This window comes from Drosophila mauritiana, chromosome 3L (genome assembly GCF_004382145.1).
Source record: "Drosophila mauritiana strain mau12 chromosome 3L, ASM438214v1, whole genome shotgun sequence".
In the NCBI taxonomy this organism is placed as follows: domain Eukaryota; kingdom Metazoa; phylum Arthropoda; class Insecta; order Diptera; family Drosophilidae; genus Drosophila; species Drosophila mauritiana.
Genome location: NC_046669.1, coordinates 12,904,054 through 12,920,721, shown reverse-complemented (window position 1 = coordinate 12,920,721; position 16,668 = coordinate 12,904,054). Strand labels below are relative to the sequence as shown.

The 16,668-nt window shown below is 42.4% G+C and overlaps 1 protein-coding gene across 1 annotated transcript in view; it reads right to left on the bottom strand.

Annotated features, from left to right (window-relative positions):
* The window catches only part of LOC117139352 (protein slit), a 50,043-nt gene that overhangs the window by 5,221 nt on the left and 28,154 nt on the right, over positions 1 to 16,668 (bottom strand). The window contains exon 4 of the mRNA XM_033301600.1: positions 8,823 to 9,038. The gene's annotated coding sequence lies outside the window, so the exon portion shown is untranslated. The remainder of the gene's footprint in view (positions 1 to 8,822; positions 9,039 to 16,668) is intronic.

Here is a 16,668-nt window from a genome sequence, read left to right as displayed (position 1 = left end):
AACGCTCCTTGTGGGTTATATACTTTAGAATTTTGAATACACCCGGAATAATATGATTGCATGATTTAACTCTATGTCTTGCCATTACAATTTAACAATGTGCTAACACATGATTTAGTTTATGCGCAGATTGCGGTAGATTAAAAAAGACTTTGAAATAAAACACTATAGCTACTCCTTCAGCTGTTGTTTAATTAAATTCTTTACAGAGCTCTACTGACTAAAAATCACTGGTCGAGCTACCCCATGGATGCGATGCAGCTATTTGAATTGTCACCCAAAGTTTCCCTTCACCCCTGGCAACCTTTCAATCCCCATCCATTGAGAGTATGCCCTTAATATTTTATGGTCTGGCGCTGAGATTTTATTCGGTTGCTTTTGTTGCCTTTTCAGGACATTTTTATTTGGTTTGCTGCTGTTGCTGAACTCATTTATTAGTTCCGTTCGTGTCCGACTTGCACTTTTTGACCCCTCTCGGTCACTTTTCCCCGCCCATGACTATATCTATTCGACCATTGTTGCAAAATGTTTGCCGTTGGAACTTTGTACAGTGAACAAAAATTAGAATGTAGCACTACTAATTAGTTATTATATTACATTATATTTGATTTATTTATATATTTATTTATACATATAGCCTGTTTCATACTCTAATAAAAGTTCTTGTTTTCGTTTCTATAACAATTCCTAATATAAATCCAAATGTGCTGATCATCGATATCACATTAAGCAATTTAATTTAAGGAATTTATATGACCTTTAAGAAATCTATATATAGCTCCTGAATATAGCATTGATTTTCTTTGAGTGGTAGCGAGTCCAACAGCCTTGCGGCCATGGCCCAAAAAGAAGGGGTGTTGCGGGTGGACAAACCTCTTTTTATTGTATCTGTCTGGTGCCGTTTTCTGGTCCGTCTTTTGTCGGTTTTTGGTCCCCGGATTTTGGTTTTGCTTTTGCTTTGGCCAAGCGCTATGACTTCCGCTTCACTGCCCCGCCCACCAGCCACCCCCTTTTAACACTTTCTGTTGTTGCTTTTTGTTTAGTCTAGAGATTGTTTTTTTTTTTGCTTTTTTGAAATTTTGCCAGCACAAAAAAGAATCATTTGCCACAACTTTTCTGTTGCAGTTGGTGGAAATTGCTAAATAAATGCATGTTTCTGATTTAATGGTAGACAAAAAAAAGTGGGGGGAAATGGAAAAGAGTTGGCAAGTACAGTTGTGCCCGTGGCGAACTCAGTTTTCCCCTTTTATCTGTGGCGGGCGGAAAAAGTTTGACGGTGCTTAAAAATAGCATCGGAATCGACGGGTCCATAATGGTTTCCAGGTTTCAGCTGGCCTGGCCCAATTTCCTTCTTCCTCCCTTTTTCCACCGGGCCCCCCTTTACACAAAAAACTTGCTCAACTCGAGCCATCAACGTCGGCAATAAACTTCAACTTTGCCTGTTTGCCAAATGTTTAATATTTCAAAGTAACGCCAGCCAATATCCTAAAACCTTAAACCAGAAACCCCCGGGGCCCACAAAAAGAAACCCCTTCCCTGGGCGTTATTTATATGACAATTTCGCTTGAGCGCGCGTTAAAATATCGCCGACAATATTTTATGCTCAATGCCTTGGCTCATGTTTTGCCAACAGCCCCCCATCTCTCCCTTCACCGCACCCCCCGTCCAGCCGCCCTACACGAGAGTCCTGTACCGCCCGGCAACGCCCCCATCCGTTTGCTATGATAAACTTGGCAAATTTATCCTGCTTTGTGCCATACGTCTTTTGGCACAGTTTCCGCTCGAGACATGTGCCGAGCTGCCTCCACCCGATTTGCACTATTTGCACAGTTTACAGTTTCAGTTTTAGCAGCTACGACTTCTTCGACTTCGGCGAGATACTTTTTGTGTGCATCTGAAAGATACTTTTTCCTGCCGACGCGGGCAGACCAAATATTTGCCATCGCAGGGAGACAAAACAAAGACATGGCAGGCTCACGCACAGCCAGCTCCAAATTGGAAGCGGTATTTGGGGCACCGCCGTGGCAACCAGCATCCAGTATCCAGCAGCACCACCCACTCAGCCAACCAACCACCCAGCCACCTAGTTCCCCAGTGGAGGCCAAAGCTGAAGGCTGTGTGCCAGTGAAAGTCGCCGCGGCAACAGCCACTCGTCTGTGAAATAGAAAACGAAACAATAGATGGGTGGTTTCTGTATCTGAGTGGGTGGGTGGGGCGTAACAGCTTACAGAGAGTGGCCGCCAGGGGGCGCTTGCCAATTGCGCATCGTCACACATGTTACTTCAATTTTCAGTAATGGTAATCGGGCACAAGTTTCAGTCCCATTCCTATTCTCCATTCCACATTCACTGCCCCACTCACCCAACCGCCCACTCCTCCAATCAGCAATTGAATCGGGCTTGGGCTTGGATTTCGATTCGGAATTTGGCGCACGAACTGAACGCTTTCTGCTTCTCCATTTCTGCAGCTGATTTGTGTTTATGAACCGCAAAAGCTACACGGATATGGAGTAGATGTGATTGGGAAAAGGGGCACACTATAATCAGCTCGGAGAAGCTAATTTTAGGGGGAGTCAGGTTTAATGGATACATGTGTGCGGGGCCACTTTCAAGTGCTGAAAAAGAACTTGTTGTGGGTAAGATGCACATGGGAGACCTTAATTCGAGTACTCGCAGAGTTAAGTACAAGAAAAGATTAGATTAATCTAAGGCGCTATGTTTCTCCATGTTATACCACAAGTTTTAATTAATTTTTCAAACAAATATCTCCCAGGAAAGGATTGCCTAGCAAAATATTGTTAAATAACTGATCAATGCATTATTATAGGTCCAAAACATGATATGCCTTAATGCATTGTTGAAATTTCCACCAGGTTATTATGCAAAAGTTGTACTCTACTTTCTAAATTTCCAAAACTGCCTGGTGGTCACTCCCACACCTCCAGGGGATTCCCCCACTTGGCATTCTCTGGATGTAATCCATTGCAGGTTCAACACCCCGAAATGAGCGGTTAAAGAGGCGCCCCAGTGAGTTGGCTCATTTGTTGGTTCTGTTCTGGCTCGGTGATGGTGGGAAGATGTCCCTAGCCGGTAATCTCCTCTGCCCGCCATATTATCCGCCAAACAACAGGAGCAATGCGGCGCTTCGGATTCAAAAAGTATTTTATGGCCCCCTTGAACATTGAGACTAGGCGACGGCGACGGCGTTGAAGACCGCGGTGGTTGGGAAAAACCGGAGGATGACAAAGAGGATGATGTCGACGACAAGCCAAGAATTTGGCAAAGTTGGAACTACGACGATGCTTTTATGGCATAATTCCTAGCACCTCCATCGCCGTTGCCCGCATCGCTGTTTGTTTTTACAGCCTGGCCAAAAAGTTGGCCCAAAGACGAAGAGAACGAGCGAGAATTGGCACTGCAAGAAAGTAAAGAGTAATACCCAAAGCAGTCATAAAGTAAACCAAATATTTTACATATAAACGACCGCAAGACGACGTCGTCGTGGAGGTTTTCTTCTCGGCCCCAGACGACGTCGCCATTTTAGCCATAATTTTCTAGCCATCTCGTTTGCCGTGGCTTTTCTCCCTTGGCTTTCTGCCCAGAAAGCGGCGACAGCCAAAAGTAGGTAAAAAAGTTTCGCCCATCGACCTTGCCATCCAGCAGTGCCCGCCCTTTTAGCACTTCCGTGTCTGGGAGTTTAAAGCCAAGACTAAGTTATATGTGGCAGACAATAAATCCCGAGCTATTGATCCTTGCTATGTGTCTTAAACAAATTTATACGGCAAGCGGAAAACTAACCCATATATCCCAGACTTATTCAGGAATCTAGAACAGAGTGGGGTGTGCCCTTTTTTTTTTGATAAACGCGCATATGGCGCCATTACAGCATGTCGAACATAAACTTTGCCAGCGAATGCAGATGGCGGGAAGACCCACAAAAAAAGGGGGCTTTGGACTCGGTTTCTAGGTTCCGGCAGACCATTTAGCGTCGAGGGCTTTAAAATTAAGGCGCGATAGTGGAGGTTTTACTACAAACATGGCTTAGGCAAGTTGAGACATAAATTCTGTGTATGGAGTCGAGTGGAGTTCGTAGGAAGAAGGAGGTGGTTCGCTGAGGTTGCCAGAAAATGGTGGGTTAAAGGAGCACTTTGGGCAGACTAGAGACAGAGCATATGAAATTTGTTCGATATCACTGAGTTCAAGAATAAGCAGCCAGTTGGTAGATGCATTTATATCATATAAAATCTTAAAATTTTAAAGTTTAATTATATTAAATACAGTGAAAGTATGATTTGATAGGATCTTATGGAAAACTCTTATAGATTTTATAAGTACCAGTGGTAATTTAATGGATCTCAATCCACTGCCATCACCACAATCCCAATTTTGATTCTGATTTTGTGTGCCCAGGACTTAGGACCATCAGGAAGCCTCGTAACTCTAGACCCCAGGATCCTTTTGGCCGAACTCTCATTTCAAGTACCGAAAAGTTTGCCGAGCTTCTAAGCCAAAGCAAATTAAATTGCCATTGCCAAGGCAAAATGATTTTTTCTGCTGCCGCTTTCGTTTCTTTTCTCCATTAGATGGGATAATGTTGGCCAACTTTGGCCATCATTTCTGCTGGCGCTTATCGACAAAAGTCAGCAAACAGATCGGATTTGTACTTAAATTAAGCATTAAATAGTGAAAAGGTAAAGGGCGCTAAATGAAAACGAGACAACTGGATAAGGACGAAAATGAATGCACTTGAGAAAAATTCTGTACTCCTATTGTAAATCTTATTGCTATCCTTGGTGAAAAGGAATCTTAAATTATAAATTATGTTCAAATATTAATTATTGTATATAAGTTTAAAATTAATTTATAATTATCTTCTGAATTGTCAACAATTTTCGGCATTGTTTCTAACATTTTCCGCTGTAAAAAGGACTTGGGGCTTGAGCTCCTTACAACGGAATTTGCTGACAGGCATTAGGAAAGGACTATTCGCGACAATGCCTTCCCCCCCTGAGCCCCTTTGTTGCTGACTCAACAGAAGCAGAAGGAAGTTGGGTGGTGGGTGGTGCTTAGGTCGTGGATGGTGGGTGGTGTTTGCTGCATACCTGCAGCTGGACTTAGTGGCCTGGACAGCAGCGCTTCCGCTTCCATGTCGTGGCCCATAAATCTTTTGCAAAATCGCGGCCGGGCGCAAAGTGCACCACAAAATGGTGAAAATTGCACGGCAAGGATATAGCAAAGCGAAAGGGACAGAGACAGCCGGAGTAGAAGAGCGAGACAAGGATCTAAGCGGGCAGCTTACACTGCTCCACTCGGTTTTGGGTTAACTGGGGTTCAGACTGCTCTCTCAGTTTCGCTCGGGTTTAGTTGGCTGTGCGTAAATTTAGTGCCCTGGAAATTTAGTTTCACAGTTGCGGTGATTTACTCGGCCGCTGCTGTCCTACGAAAAAAGGAACACAGTGTGGCAGGAGTATCAAGGTAATTTAAAATTTGTAAATAATATATTGTTCGAAAACGGCTAGCTTTAGTGAAAGTTTAATAATACATTGCTTTTTGGCACAATTGGTTACTTTTTTTTGTTAAACGAGAGACAGGAGTTGAGATTTGGGCCACTAGTAATTTGCTCTTCATTCCACTGTGCATTTAAAATGTTCCATATTGTTTGCATTTGCTTTTAAATTTCCACGCTCAACATTGTACGGCCATGAAGTACAAAAAAGTATAAAATAAGTCTCAACTTTTTGCCTACTGCCCCATGCGCATCCCCTTCCCCCATCGGCGCTGCGTTCCCCGGTGAATTTAACATGAGGCAAGGCCGTTGGGAGGTGGGTCTCGGTGGGCGGTGGGTGCAGCGGGACAGCGACACATGTGTGCAGAACTCTACGTGGCTGAAAGCGAAGGTGAGGGGGGTCTGAATGGAAAGGGGCACGGAGCGTGTGGCAAGGGGCAGCGTGGTTTTTTCTTTAAGCACCATTGTTTATGCTCCGTGCTCAAAGCGAGCGGGAACGAGAAGTAGATAACTACACAAAGAAAAATAATACAATATAATTATATATGCCACCACTTAGAATGACAAAACATACTTTTGAAAGAAGTGATAAGCATTTTTTACGATTTAGTAATCATCATGAGCTAATAGGTAAGAGCTTCTGGCTTAAATGCAAAATTTCCGCTTTGTGACAATATTTTCCAAGAGGTAGAAATTTTATAGTGAACTCGGCTTTTCTCTCAGTGCAAGAATGGCGAGAGCTAACCAGACTCATTTAAAGAGAGACCCCGAGACATGAGTTAAGTGCGATGGCGAAATTTATGCGAAGAATGCAGCAGCAATATGTGCAACGGCAGCAGCAGCAGCAACTCTGCAACACTGCAACAGCAGCAGCAGCAGCAACATCAAGTGAACCACATGGTCGGCAAGCATTTTTCTTCGTCCTGTTTGTTTTTGGCATCCCGTGCTGGCTGGCAGCACCCAAAAAAGGACCAACAGGGGCAGCAGGACGATATTTTTCCTCATTTTTTCCTGGCCGGTGAATAATGCTTAACGTGTGCGTCTGTGTGTGCTGGAGACAGGAAAAGTATTTGCGAGTGAAAAGTCTGCAGTTGCCTGTGTGATGTGTGAATAAGTAAGCTTTGTAAGAAGTTTTTCATTTCCCGCTTTTTCCTCTTTGTCCACCGCCGCTCATCTCATCTCTCATTCGCCACCATTCTCGGCAATTTTTCAGTTTTCCCCCATTGTTTCAAAGGGAATCGTGTTGGCTGGAAAGAAGGGGCACGGTGGCTAGGCGTACGGAAACTTAATAAGATTTTAATTGAAGCGCAAGAATTTAATTAATTTAATTATGAATACATAAGCTGAAGACGGCCAGAGGAATGATATATGTATTTATGTGGAGGAAGACGCGGAGCGCAAAAATACTTGGTCGCTGAGGAATGCAATAAAATGGCAGATTTGATTAAATCATTTAACATTTTTAAGAAAACCCAAAGGGGTGAATTCCCCTAAGATTTCTTAAGAATAAATTATATAGAAATATTGTGAGGAAATCAGAAAAGAGGGAAAGTATTTTCCTGAGGTCTGCTTTGTTATAAAAAAAAAAGAAAAGTCGATATTTAAGGACTAAAACCTAAGCACTTAATATTTAATGATACACCTAAACACGCCATAATAACTTATCATATATTCAGTGATATCTGTAGTGTATTGTAAGTCAACACAAAAGTCACGTTCTGGAGCGTCTTTGTCAGCTAAATTCGATGAGCGCGTTTCAGGGGCTGTTTTAAACGCGTTGCCATGGCTCAGTATTTACTTTTTTGGCGCGTTTTCAAGTTGCCATACAAAAAATACATTTTAACTTCCGCATTCTGAATTGAATGAGTGAGTGCATTGGCCTGGGCGAAGAAGAATTGCGTGACAATTATGTTGCACATGCCAGAGTGTCTACTGTTGTCTAGTTAGATCTGCGAACCCGTCATTCCTTGACTTAATTAAAACCAGACTTTTCGCCGGACGGCGAGTCATTAATTTAATTACTGCTTTCAATTAAATGCGAACGAAATGCCATCCTCAAAGGCAACTGCAGCTGCATAAATCAATTGATTTGGCTCGCATGTCTTCTATATCATCGTCATTGAGCTTGATTCATTCATTTGAACACTTGTACATCTGTTCGCTCATGTTCGTTTATCAATTATTGCTTTTCCGAAAACGGGGAGGGCAAAATCAACAGACTATTCCCCTGCACAGTTGACCGACTTTGAGTTATTGTTGCTGCGCGCAGCTTGTTTTGTTTGATTTTCATTAAGTGTAGCCCCCTTGCAGTTTTGAGATCTTGTTGCAACTTCCCAGTTGCAAGTTGCCAGTTGCCAGTTGCCGGTTGCTGTTGCAATTACTTGCGTCATTAAACCGGCGACCATTCAGCCCAAGTTCTTGGGTTCGAGTTCGAGTTCTCCCCGGGTCATTCTCCTGATCCCTTGGGTGATTTATATTACTTTGCCAAGTTTTCACAGTCGCCAACGATTTTCAATTGAGTTGCCCGCTCGCTCTGTTTTGCCAACATTAACAACTTGCAATTAGTGTGCATATGTTGCTGCTGCCGCTGGATTTAAGTAGTTCTGGTTAACCCCAAAAAGGCACGTAATTTGCGCAGTCCAAGTCCCAGTGGTTGGGTAAAAGTTTGGAAAACTTGTATTTGATTACTTGGAGGAATTAAAAAAAATGGGCAATAAGATTAAGCTGTTGTTACTGGATGGGAGCAGACTTAAGAAATCAAGGAATAACTTAGAAACCTTTTAGTCCATAACTATACATATGTTATTTTTTCATCTCATATGCATTATTGATATATGCAATAGATTGAAGTATTGATAGCTCATATAAATATGGTTTTTTATTCATTTTTTCGTATCCAATTACAATCAACACAGTTGGTGCACAGTCTGGTTTACTATTTGTATGATAAGGCTTAATTCATAAGCCCCTTAACATAACAAATCCTAACCGTAATCCTCAAATATCAATGCATTTGCTAAAAAACCAAACTGAATCCGAAACCAAAAACTCGCAACGAGTTGGTGAAAAAACGCAGTGGCGACAAAAGCCGCGCAAACTCGTCAGACGGCGCGTTTAAAACCGCAATGCGATAGCAGAAACGCAGGAGGGGCTGGAAAATGTTGAAGGGGGTGCCGGGGGGGCTTAGGATTGACAGGGAGCTGTGCCCAATTAATTGTTGGATTTAGCAGAAAATGAAATGGAATAAGTGACGACATCAATGCGAATTAAAATTATTGTCGCCGGTGTTGTAATGCAATCAGTTTCGATTTGATTACCTTTAATTGACTTTTAAGCACCGTTGAATCAGCAGCGACTGCGGCGTCGGCAGAGGCGCAGCGTCATCAGCATTTAACACTTTTTGCCGCCGCTCATTAACAATTCAAACTGTGTGCTTTTGACCCACTCCGACTGCCTGGTGGCTTAATTTATTTTATTAAATTCAATTCCAATGCCGGAACTTGTTGTCAAACATATTGTTGATGGAGGGCCGCCTGCAACGAGAGAAATGTGCAAAAAACTATAAATTATTTAATCCAGCTGCAGCGGCATCGTAAATTGTTAATAATATGGCAAAGAGGTTTGTATGTCGGCAATTTATGATTTGCTTAAAATATTCATTTAAATGCTTTCCGAGTAAAATCGCTCTGGGGACACTCACTTTTTATATTATATCCATATTTTTTGCGGGATCCTTTTTTTTGCTCCCATTGCCAGCAATTTTCTTTTATAATTTCCATTTTAATTATTTATTTATACTTATGCCTTAATAGTTCGATGATATTGATTTTCCATATATTTCCCGAAACACTTGATTACATTTAAAATCATGCATTAATTACATTTTTTCACTTAATACGTTCCTATGTTATTTCCCGTCCGAATTCAACTAGATAAACTCTAGATAATTATTTAATATTCAATTACTCAAACAGCAATTTTGCATTTGAATAGGTTCCCAATCGGTGGTAAAAAAGCGTTTAACAAATTGTTCGGTCTTAATTAATAAATTGTTTGCTCTGCAATTTGGCTGTGCAACTGTTTTCGCAAGTGAAATATTTCCGCAATTTAATATGCTGCAAAAGGAGCCACAGAGGTGAGGCACCATAAAGCAAATGTGAGCCTTGACCGAAGCATAAAAAATATATATGTATATATGTATGTGAAAATGTGGGGAACTGGCAAGGAGCACACAAGGGAAAATGCAAAATGCCGGGTCTTGCCTATTGCCACTGGGAAACTGTCCCTTGTCTGGGAGCCGCCCGACCGCCCAATTCCCCCGACTCCCGATCCTTTTCTCCTGGACCAGCCTGTGTCCCTTGTCTTTTGGGCTCCTGGCCATCGGGCTCCATACATGGCAAGTGTTGTAAGTATGTGCTTAAATACGCATTTATTCATACAAATATGGCCAGAAGGCGTCTGCGGCAACCGCAGAAAGCATCAGCATCAGCAGTCGAGAGCAGTTGGAGTCGCAGCCGGCAGAACAATAAAAGCAAGTTGTGAATGCTTCAACTTAACTGGCTGTCGAATGTGGAACATCCTATCATTATGCACAAATGTCATTTGTTAATATTAAATGAGTCGCATCAATTTTAAACTTAGATTATTGTAGAAGGAGGTGGTGCTGGTTCTTGAGCGTACAAAACGTATTTCAATTGACTATACTTGATACTTAAGTTAATATTTTTATTACTTTTTTGTGGTCTCTAAATTTTGTACGTTCATCATGCCCCATGCTACCCCGCGGTCACTCGGAATGGCAAAACGCAGAGCGAACGAATTTCCATGTCGTCGTCGTTGTCGTTGTCGTGGTTGTTGCTCGTTAGTTGCGCATCTGATTTGCCCGTCGAGGGAAGAGCCATGGAACGGGAGCTGGGGGATTGGGGGCTGCAGGATGCGGACCCAGTGCTGGACCCCTGGCTGGTAACCCCGCGGGCTCCATGGCCACGCGAACATGGCGCAAATGTGACAAATATGGTCATGAAGTGTGCAAGTGACAAGTCCAACATACTTACAAATTTTCATGAGGACCAGAGCGGAATTCCTCTGCGTTTTCAAATATATGTTAATGATGCCGCAGGAGGGGGGTGGGTGCGGGGCACACAATGATTTCCAGTTTTTCTCCACGGCATTTTCCCTGTTTAGTTGGCCAAACGTATTTCCTGCCTTACCGCCGCTTGCCCAACACCTCTTCAACTGTTTTTATTTTAACGATTTTCCCCGTTTCTTTCGCAGCCTTTGTTCGGCAAATAAAAAACTGATTTGAATATGTGCAAACTAATGCCGCCGTTGATGAGCTGGCGCTTTTTTTTGCCAGCTCGCTTCGCAAATTAAATTTCAATTTCAATTTTCAACGGAAGCGGTTTGAACAGGGATTTCTCTCTTTCATTCTTCGGGTCTAATGTGATTTGGATAGCTTTGGGTTTTTAATTGGCGGGAACAGAAAAAACGGGGTAGCATGAGTGAAGAGCTTTACGCTATTGGTTATGGGAAATTTATGAAAGTGAAATCTTGTTACTAGATTTCAAATAGTATTTGTGTAGTGTCTTTTATGCCAACTCCTATCAAAGATTATTTCCCACAATGCTTAATCGATTGACTTGTCGCAATCCTTGTTAATCCCAGCAGGAAGTGCGTGTCTCAGCTCCAAACGAGAACATCTTAAAGGGGTTAGAATAAACGGCTGGAAAATCAGTCATCTCGCTGCATCCTCATGCCGTATGTCCATTTTCCAACCTTGGACAGGAAATGACAACGAGCTGACCGAGCTTACAAGAAATCAAAACCACTTGCGAGCCAGCAAAAACAAGGAGCAACTCCAGCCAAGATTTTCAGCCATGGTCAACGGCAATCAACGTTGCATGCCACATGCAAGGGGCTCCTAAAAATCAGACGTCGAAGTTTTCCGATCCGAAAACTCATTTAAAGTAGGTACGCATCGAGCGACGCAAGCTGATTTAATATGTACTTTCGCACACAGAAAATAATAATCGTCGAGTAATGTAACCAATGTATATTGTTAAAGATACATTTGTATTTTTGAGCCAAAAAACAACTTACTAAAATGTTGTATTGGTATTTTTGAGAATATCCGCTCCCATAATATTTATCGTTTAGCCAATTCATTTTGAGATGTAAATCCTCAATTATTTCTCGCTGTGTACGCACGCACTTAGCTTGTCTCCCCTCGTTGAAACTCTAAACAACAAAATCCGTCACGAAAATTACATAATTACCTGCAATAAATTGTAATTACGGACTTCGGTAACATTTTGCTTAGATAAACGCTTTTCCATGTCGCTGTCGTCTGGGTGCCGAGTGTTCGTTAGTGTGTTTTTTTTCGTTTTGGTCGCTTTTCCATTTCGGTTTCATTTTGCCCAGTACGTACAACGACATTGACTTTGCTCCGTCCGCTGGCATAAATTAGACTAAGCAATTACAACAACAGACAGTCTGAGGTGACAATGTCAAGGGGCGGGGCGAAGGGAGCTGCACGTTTTTGGATCCACAAAGTAGCACTCCATACACGTTATCCAACATCCAACATTCAACGCCCCCAGGCACTAAAGTCATTTATACCGATTTGTGGGTGGGTGGTGTTCGGAGATTAGGCCAAGCGGCCGGAATCATGCCCAGAGGACTTTGCCAGAATAAATCTGTGTAAATTTATAATTTAATTTCCACGCGAGTGTCCTCGAAGTCTTGGACGCTTGGACATTACTAACCTCATTTGATGTGGAGCAAGTTTTAGATAGAATCTAAGCCTCCATGAATCATGCATTGGATCGAATGCCAAATTATAACACTGGCTCACTAGAGAGCAGAGCGAAATATGTATATATATTTGACAAATTGCGTTGGAATCGATAAATAATAATTGAAGTCGGGTGTGCAGAGGCCAGAAAATGACTGTAGATTGAAGAGATACCATTGGGGGACGAAAGCGAGGTAGACACTCTGTCTCGGCTCACCCATAAAAGCAATTTCAATAAATAAACAAATTGGGTCAATGCAACCGAGAGAAATGCTCGCACACACAAATAAATACTGAAATCGAACGACAGCGTAAAGTATCTGCGAAAAAAAACATTCGAGACTGACCAAATCCGCCTTTTTTTCACCCTTTCATTAGGGTGAACCAAAATCGCAGCCACCCCCACTTTGCTCTCATTTGTTATGAGCTCGAAATGAGTGAGCCGAATAAAAAGTCATTTGGTCAGCTATTTCGAACGAATTATGCATCCGAAAAAAAATGCGTTGACCATAAACTAGTTTTTGGCTCTTTGACCGGCTGCATATTAAAGTTTATCAAGCACCAGATTTGCATATTTAAACAAAATCATGTCGAGTAATCAACTTTGAACTATATAAATTTACGCTCTACATTTCCAACACAACAATCTATTTCATTGGGAGCTCACAAATAAAATCACGAACGAAATTTAAAATGCAAAATCAATGGGAAATAAATGCGCATAACGTTTAGCGTAATTACAGATCGGCAGCCAATGCAAATCCACCATATGAATCTGTGTAAACATGCATCTATATATTTAAACACGCTGGAATGTTTCCCTTGATAAGCAAAGTAAATTTTTTTTATAAAAATTTATTGCTAAGGTTAATTGGCTGCTGATGTTTGTGCGAAGCGATGACATAACGATCTTTATTTATATATAAAGACACAAAGTTTAATCTTTATAAATTTCTGGTTTCACCTAGCGCTCTTTCCACAGAATTCATGCATAATCTTAAAAATCCAAAGGTGCGCTTGTCATTAAACAATGATTAATTTTAACTTTAAGCCTTTTTCAGGTGCCAAACAGCAATACTAATTTGCATCTTTTGCGTTTGAATGTATCTTAGGTCTTTGCATATGCTTAAAATTAGCAAAAGTTAGTAAATCAGCTTAGCTCGGAGTTTTTTAGCGGAGTATTTATTCTAGTATATATCTTTGGGAAGTGTAGAACAGCATTCGTTACTTCTGCCAGTCATATGTGATTTGGGCTAATTATACCCTTACTATTACCGCTAAGCCTCAAATGAGTTGGGGCTTATCAGCGGATTTCCATTTCCTCCGCGTGTTTTTTGCCCGATATAATCTTCCGCTTCGTTAATGTCCGCAGCCTGCCATCCTGGATGCGATGGCATAACTTTTATTTGCAGGCCATTAAACATTTAGGACCACGCCCCTTAATGTCACTAAAAGCGCTGTTTGCTCCAAGGGGGGTGAGGTGGGGGAGCTTTGCATAAATCGATCTGAGGTCTGAGCCTGTCTCCGGCTATTTACTTATTTATCACAATGACCCAGCCCTATTCCCCCAGTCCATTCCCGCCGAGGAGACCACACACAGCGTAATAGTTCCCGAGCTCGTCTCACTTTTTTTTAGTCCTTAGGCTGGTCCTCCATTACGCCGCTGTTTGCCTTGATAATGTTTCCAGGGGGGCAGGGGCAGAGTGGGACTCAAGTTGGTCAAGACATCGCTGCCTTTTTGTCATTTCAGTTGTGTTTACTAAGCGGAAACACGAAAAAATAAATATATATGTGGGGCTGTGGGTATTTATATATGTATATATATTTGCACACCTCCCCCAGTTGCTAAAATAAGGCCTAGTTCTGACTTCCGACTCCTGATTCTTTCCCACTGCTGACGCTGACTTCTGCCGAGTGCTCCTAAGCAAATAATTTATTTATGGGCTTGTTTACTTGTTCCGGCTCGGGATCTGAGTCGGCTTCTTTTGTCATGTTTGCCAAGGGCTTAGTAGGTGGCAGTTCTCGAATTCGCTTTATAAATAAGAAATCAATTGATTTTATTTACAACTCTTAAGGCGCTTAGCCATTCGGGCTTTTCGGAAATTGAAACACTCTATGATAAAGTCGATTCCACATAAATATTGTTCCATCGAGTCGGAATTTAATAAGAGTGTTTACATACGATCCTGCTGCATTCGCAAACGCAGTTCGCAGTTCGCATTGAGTAATCAAATGACGGCTGGGTGCAAAATGTTTACTCCGGGGTTTTCTGGGAATAACTGGTTGCGAAGTGTTGAAAATTTATCTGCAGGGCCATGCAAATTTTTCCCTTACATTTGCCACGTTTAGGTTCACTGCAGAAAAGGGGGCCAAACCAAAAAAAACGAACGAGCGGGGAAATGGAAAAGGGCCAGCACAGTTTTCCATTAGCAAATGCAACCACAAAAGCTTGGCTGTATCTCCCCTGTTCTATATCTGCATCTCGCCTGCTCTCGGCTCTCTCGCTCTACTAATTCCGAACCAATAATTTGCACTTAACTGACAGAGTTTCTGGCTGGGTCCTCGTTCCTGGTTTCAGTTACTTTCATACAAAATTCCCTTTCATAAAACATTTTTCCCCAGTCCTTTCCATTTTTCCTCCCTGTTCCGCTGACAAATTCTGGCAGAAAGTTTGTGTTTTTTGAGGGCTTAACATTATGTGCTTGACTCTGTGGTTCGAGTTGACTGCATTCGATGGTTACAAATATCCGACTGATGAAGGTCTATCAGCCGGAGCGTGAATCGAAGTTAAAGTTCGACTATCCTTGCATTTACATTCGCCATCTGCCATCGATGGGGCAGGAAGAGCGAACACAGCTAGGATTTCCGTGGCCATCCTGCTCCATTTTGGCCCCGACACCATACACACAAGTTATTATTTACTCTGACAATAGTGGAATAGTGGAGAGTGTTCGGGGACAGGATGTAGAGCTCCTCCAGCTCCAGTTTGCCACTCAATTGACGCTCGATGGAGTCCGTCGCCCATCCTACAGAATTTCCCCCGGGCTGTTGTCGGCCTGCCAAGTGTTGTCGTGTTGACTTGGCTCCCCAAACTGACTTTATCCCTCACTCTGACTCTGACTTCACTCCACTCCCGATTCCGCTCCTTTTCGAGTTCCTTCTCCTTTACCATTTCAGTTTTCCACTTTATAGTTCCCTCAAGTCCACAGGGTTGTTCCTAGTTATTTTCATGTATTATTTTTACGTACAGAGGAAGAATCGATATTGAAAATAGTCCCAAAAAGATATAGGTAAATGTATGCCAATAAAAATTAAAAAACTTCAATGCTAACCAACTAACTATGAACTATTTTCCATGCACTAAAATCTACTATACTATATAATAATAAATATTTAAAATAACATTTATATTTTCTCTGTGCTTCAATCATTCTATAGTTTGCAATTCCCCCAACTTTTTGCATTCAAGTTCTCTAGAATTTGGCTTTGTTTATTTTTTCTAAGGACACTCCCCCTTTTTTAAGGCTTAAATAATGGTTTCATCTTGATTCCAAGCCATAATTCAAAGGCAAACGGCAGAAATCGAAGTTTGGCGTGGCCAACTGCATCTGGATGGCCAAATGTATCTAACCCAGCAAAGTGCTGTCCAAGGCCGGAGGGAAGTTGTATCTGCTGGTTGCTCGAACTATCTGTATCTGTCGGGCTTGTTCGCTCTTTCGAGTGGCGCTACGTTGACCATTTTTGGGTGGCCCCGCCAACGTTGTCGGAGTCGGAGTTTCAGAGTTGGGGGTACAGACGGTGTCTATAGAATCTATAGCCTGGAAGCTGCCAGCACGCGTTGATGCCGTTGTTGTCGTTGTGTTGCCCATAAAAAGTCAGACAAGTTCCAGGGCGACGCGTTGCCATTGCAACTTGGGATGGCTTTTTGTGGTGTTCTGCTTCTCCGGCTTGTCAAACGTAGCTGTTAGATACAATTACAGTTAGCTGAAGTAGCTATGCGAACGGCGGCACTCGTTTGAAGTCCGCTCGACCGCCTCCAGGTATGTATCTTCATCTTCATCTTCTCGCATCTCACATCTCCATCTTTGAGTCAGTCATGTGCGGTCGCCAAATGCTATCGGATACCAGTCGAGACTTTTTGATTTCCATTGTCTGAAGTGCAAAGATTTCCGCTCTGGTCGTAGATCTGCATCGGTATCGAGGCATGTGGAATTCGCTACATATCTAAATGGCTGGGAGGCGTGTGAATCATCGGATACGGTCGTATGGCCACTGGCAACTGGCCATTAAAGTGCGACAAGTGCTCGGGATCGGTGGAAAATTGCATAATTGCCATGTGGGGGATAATTGCCGACGATGAATCATCCCAC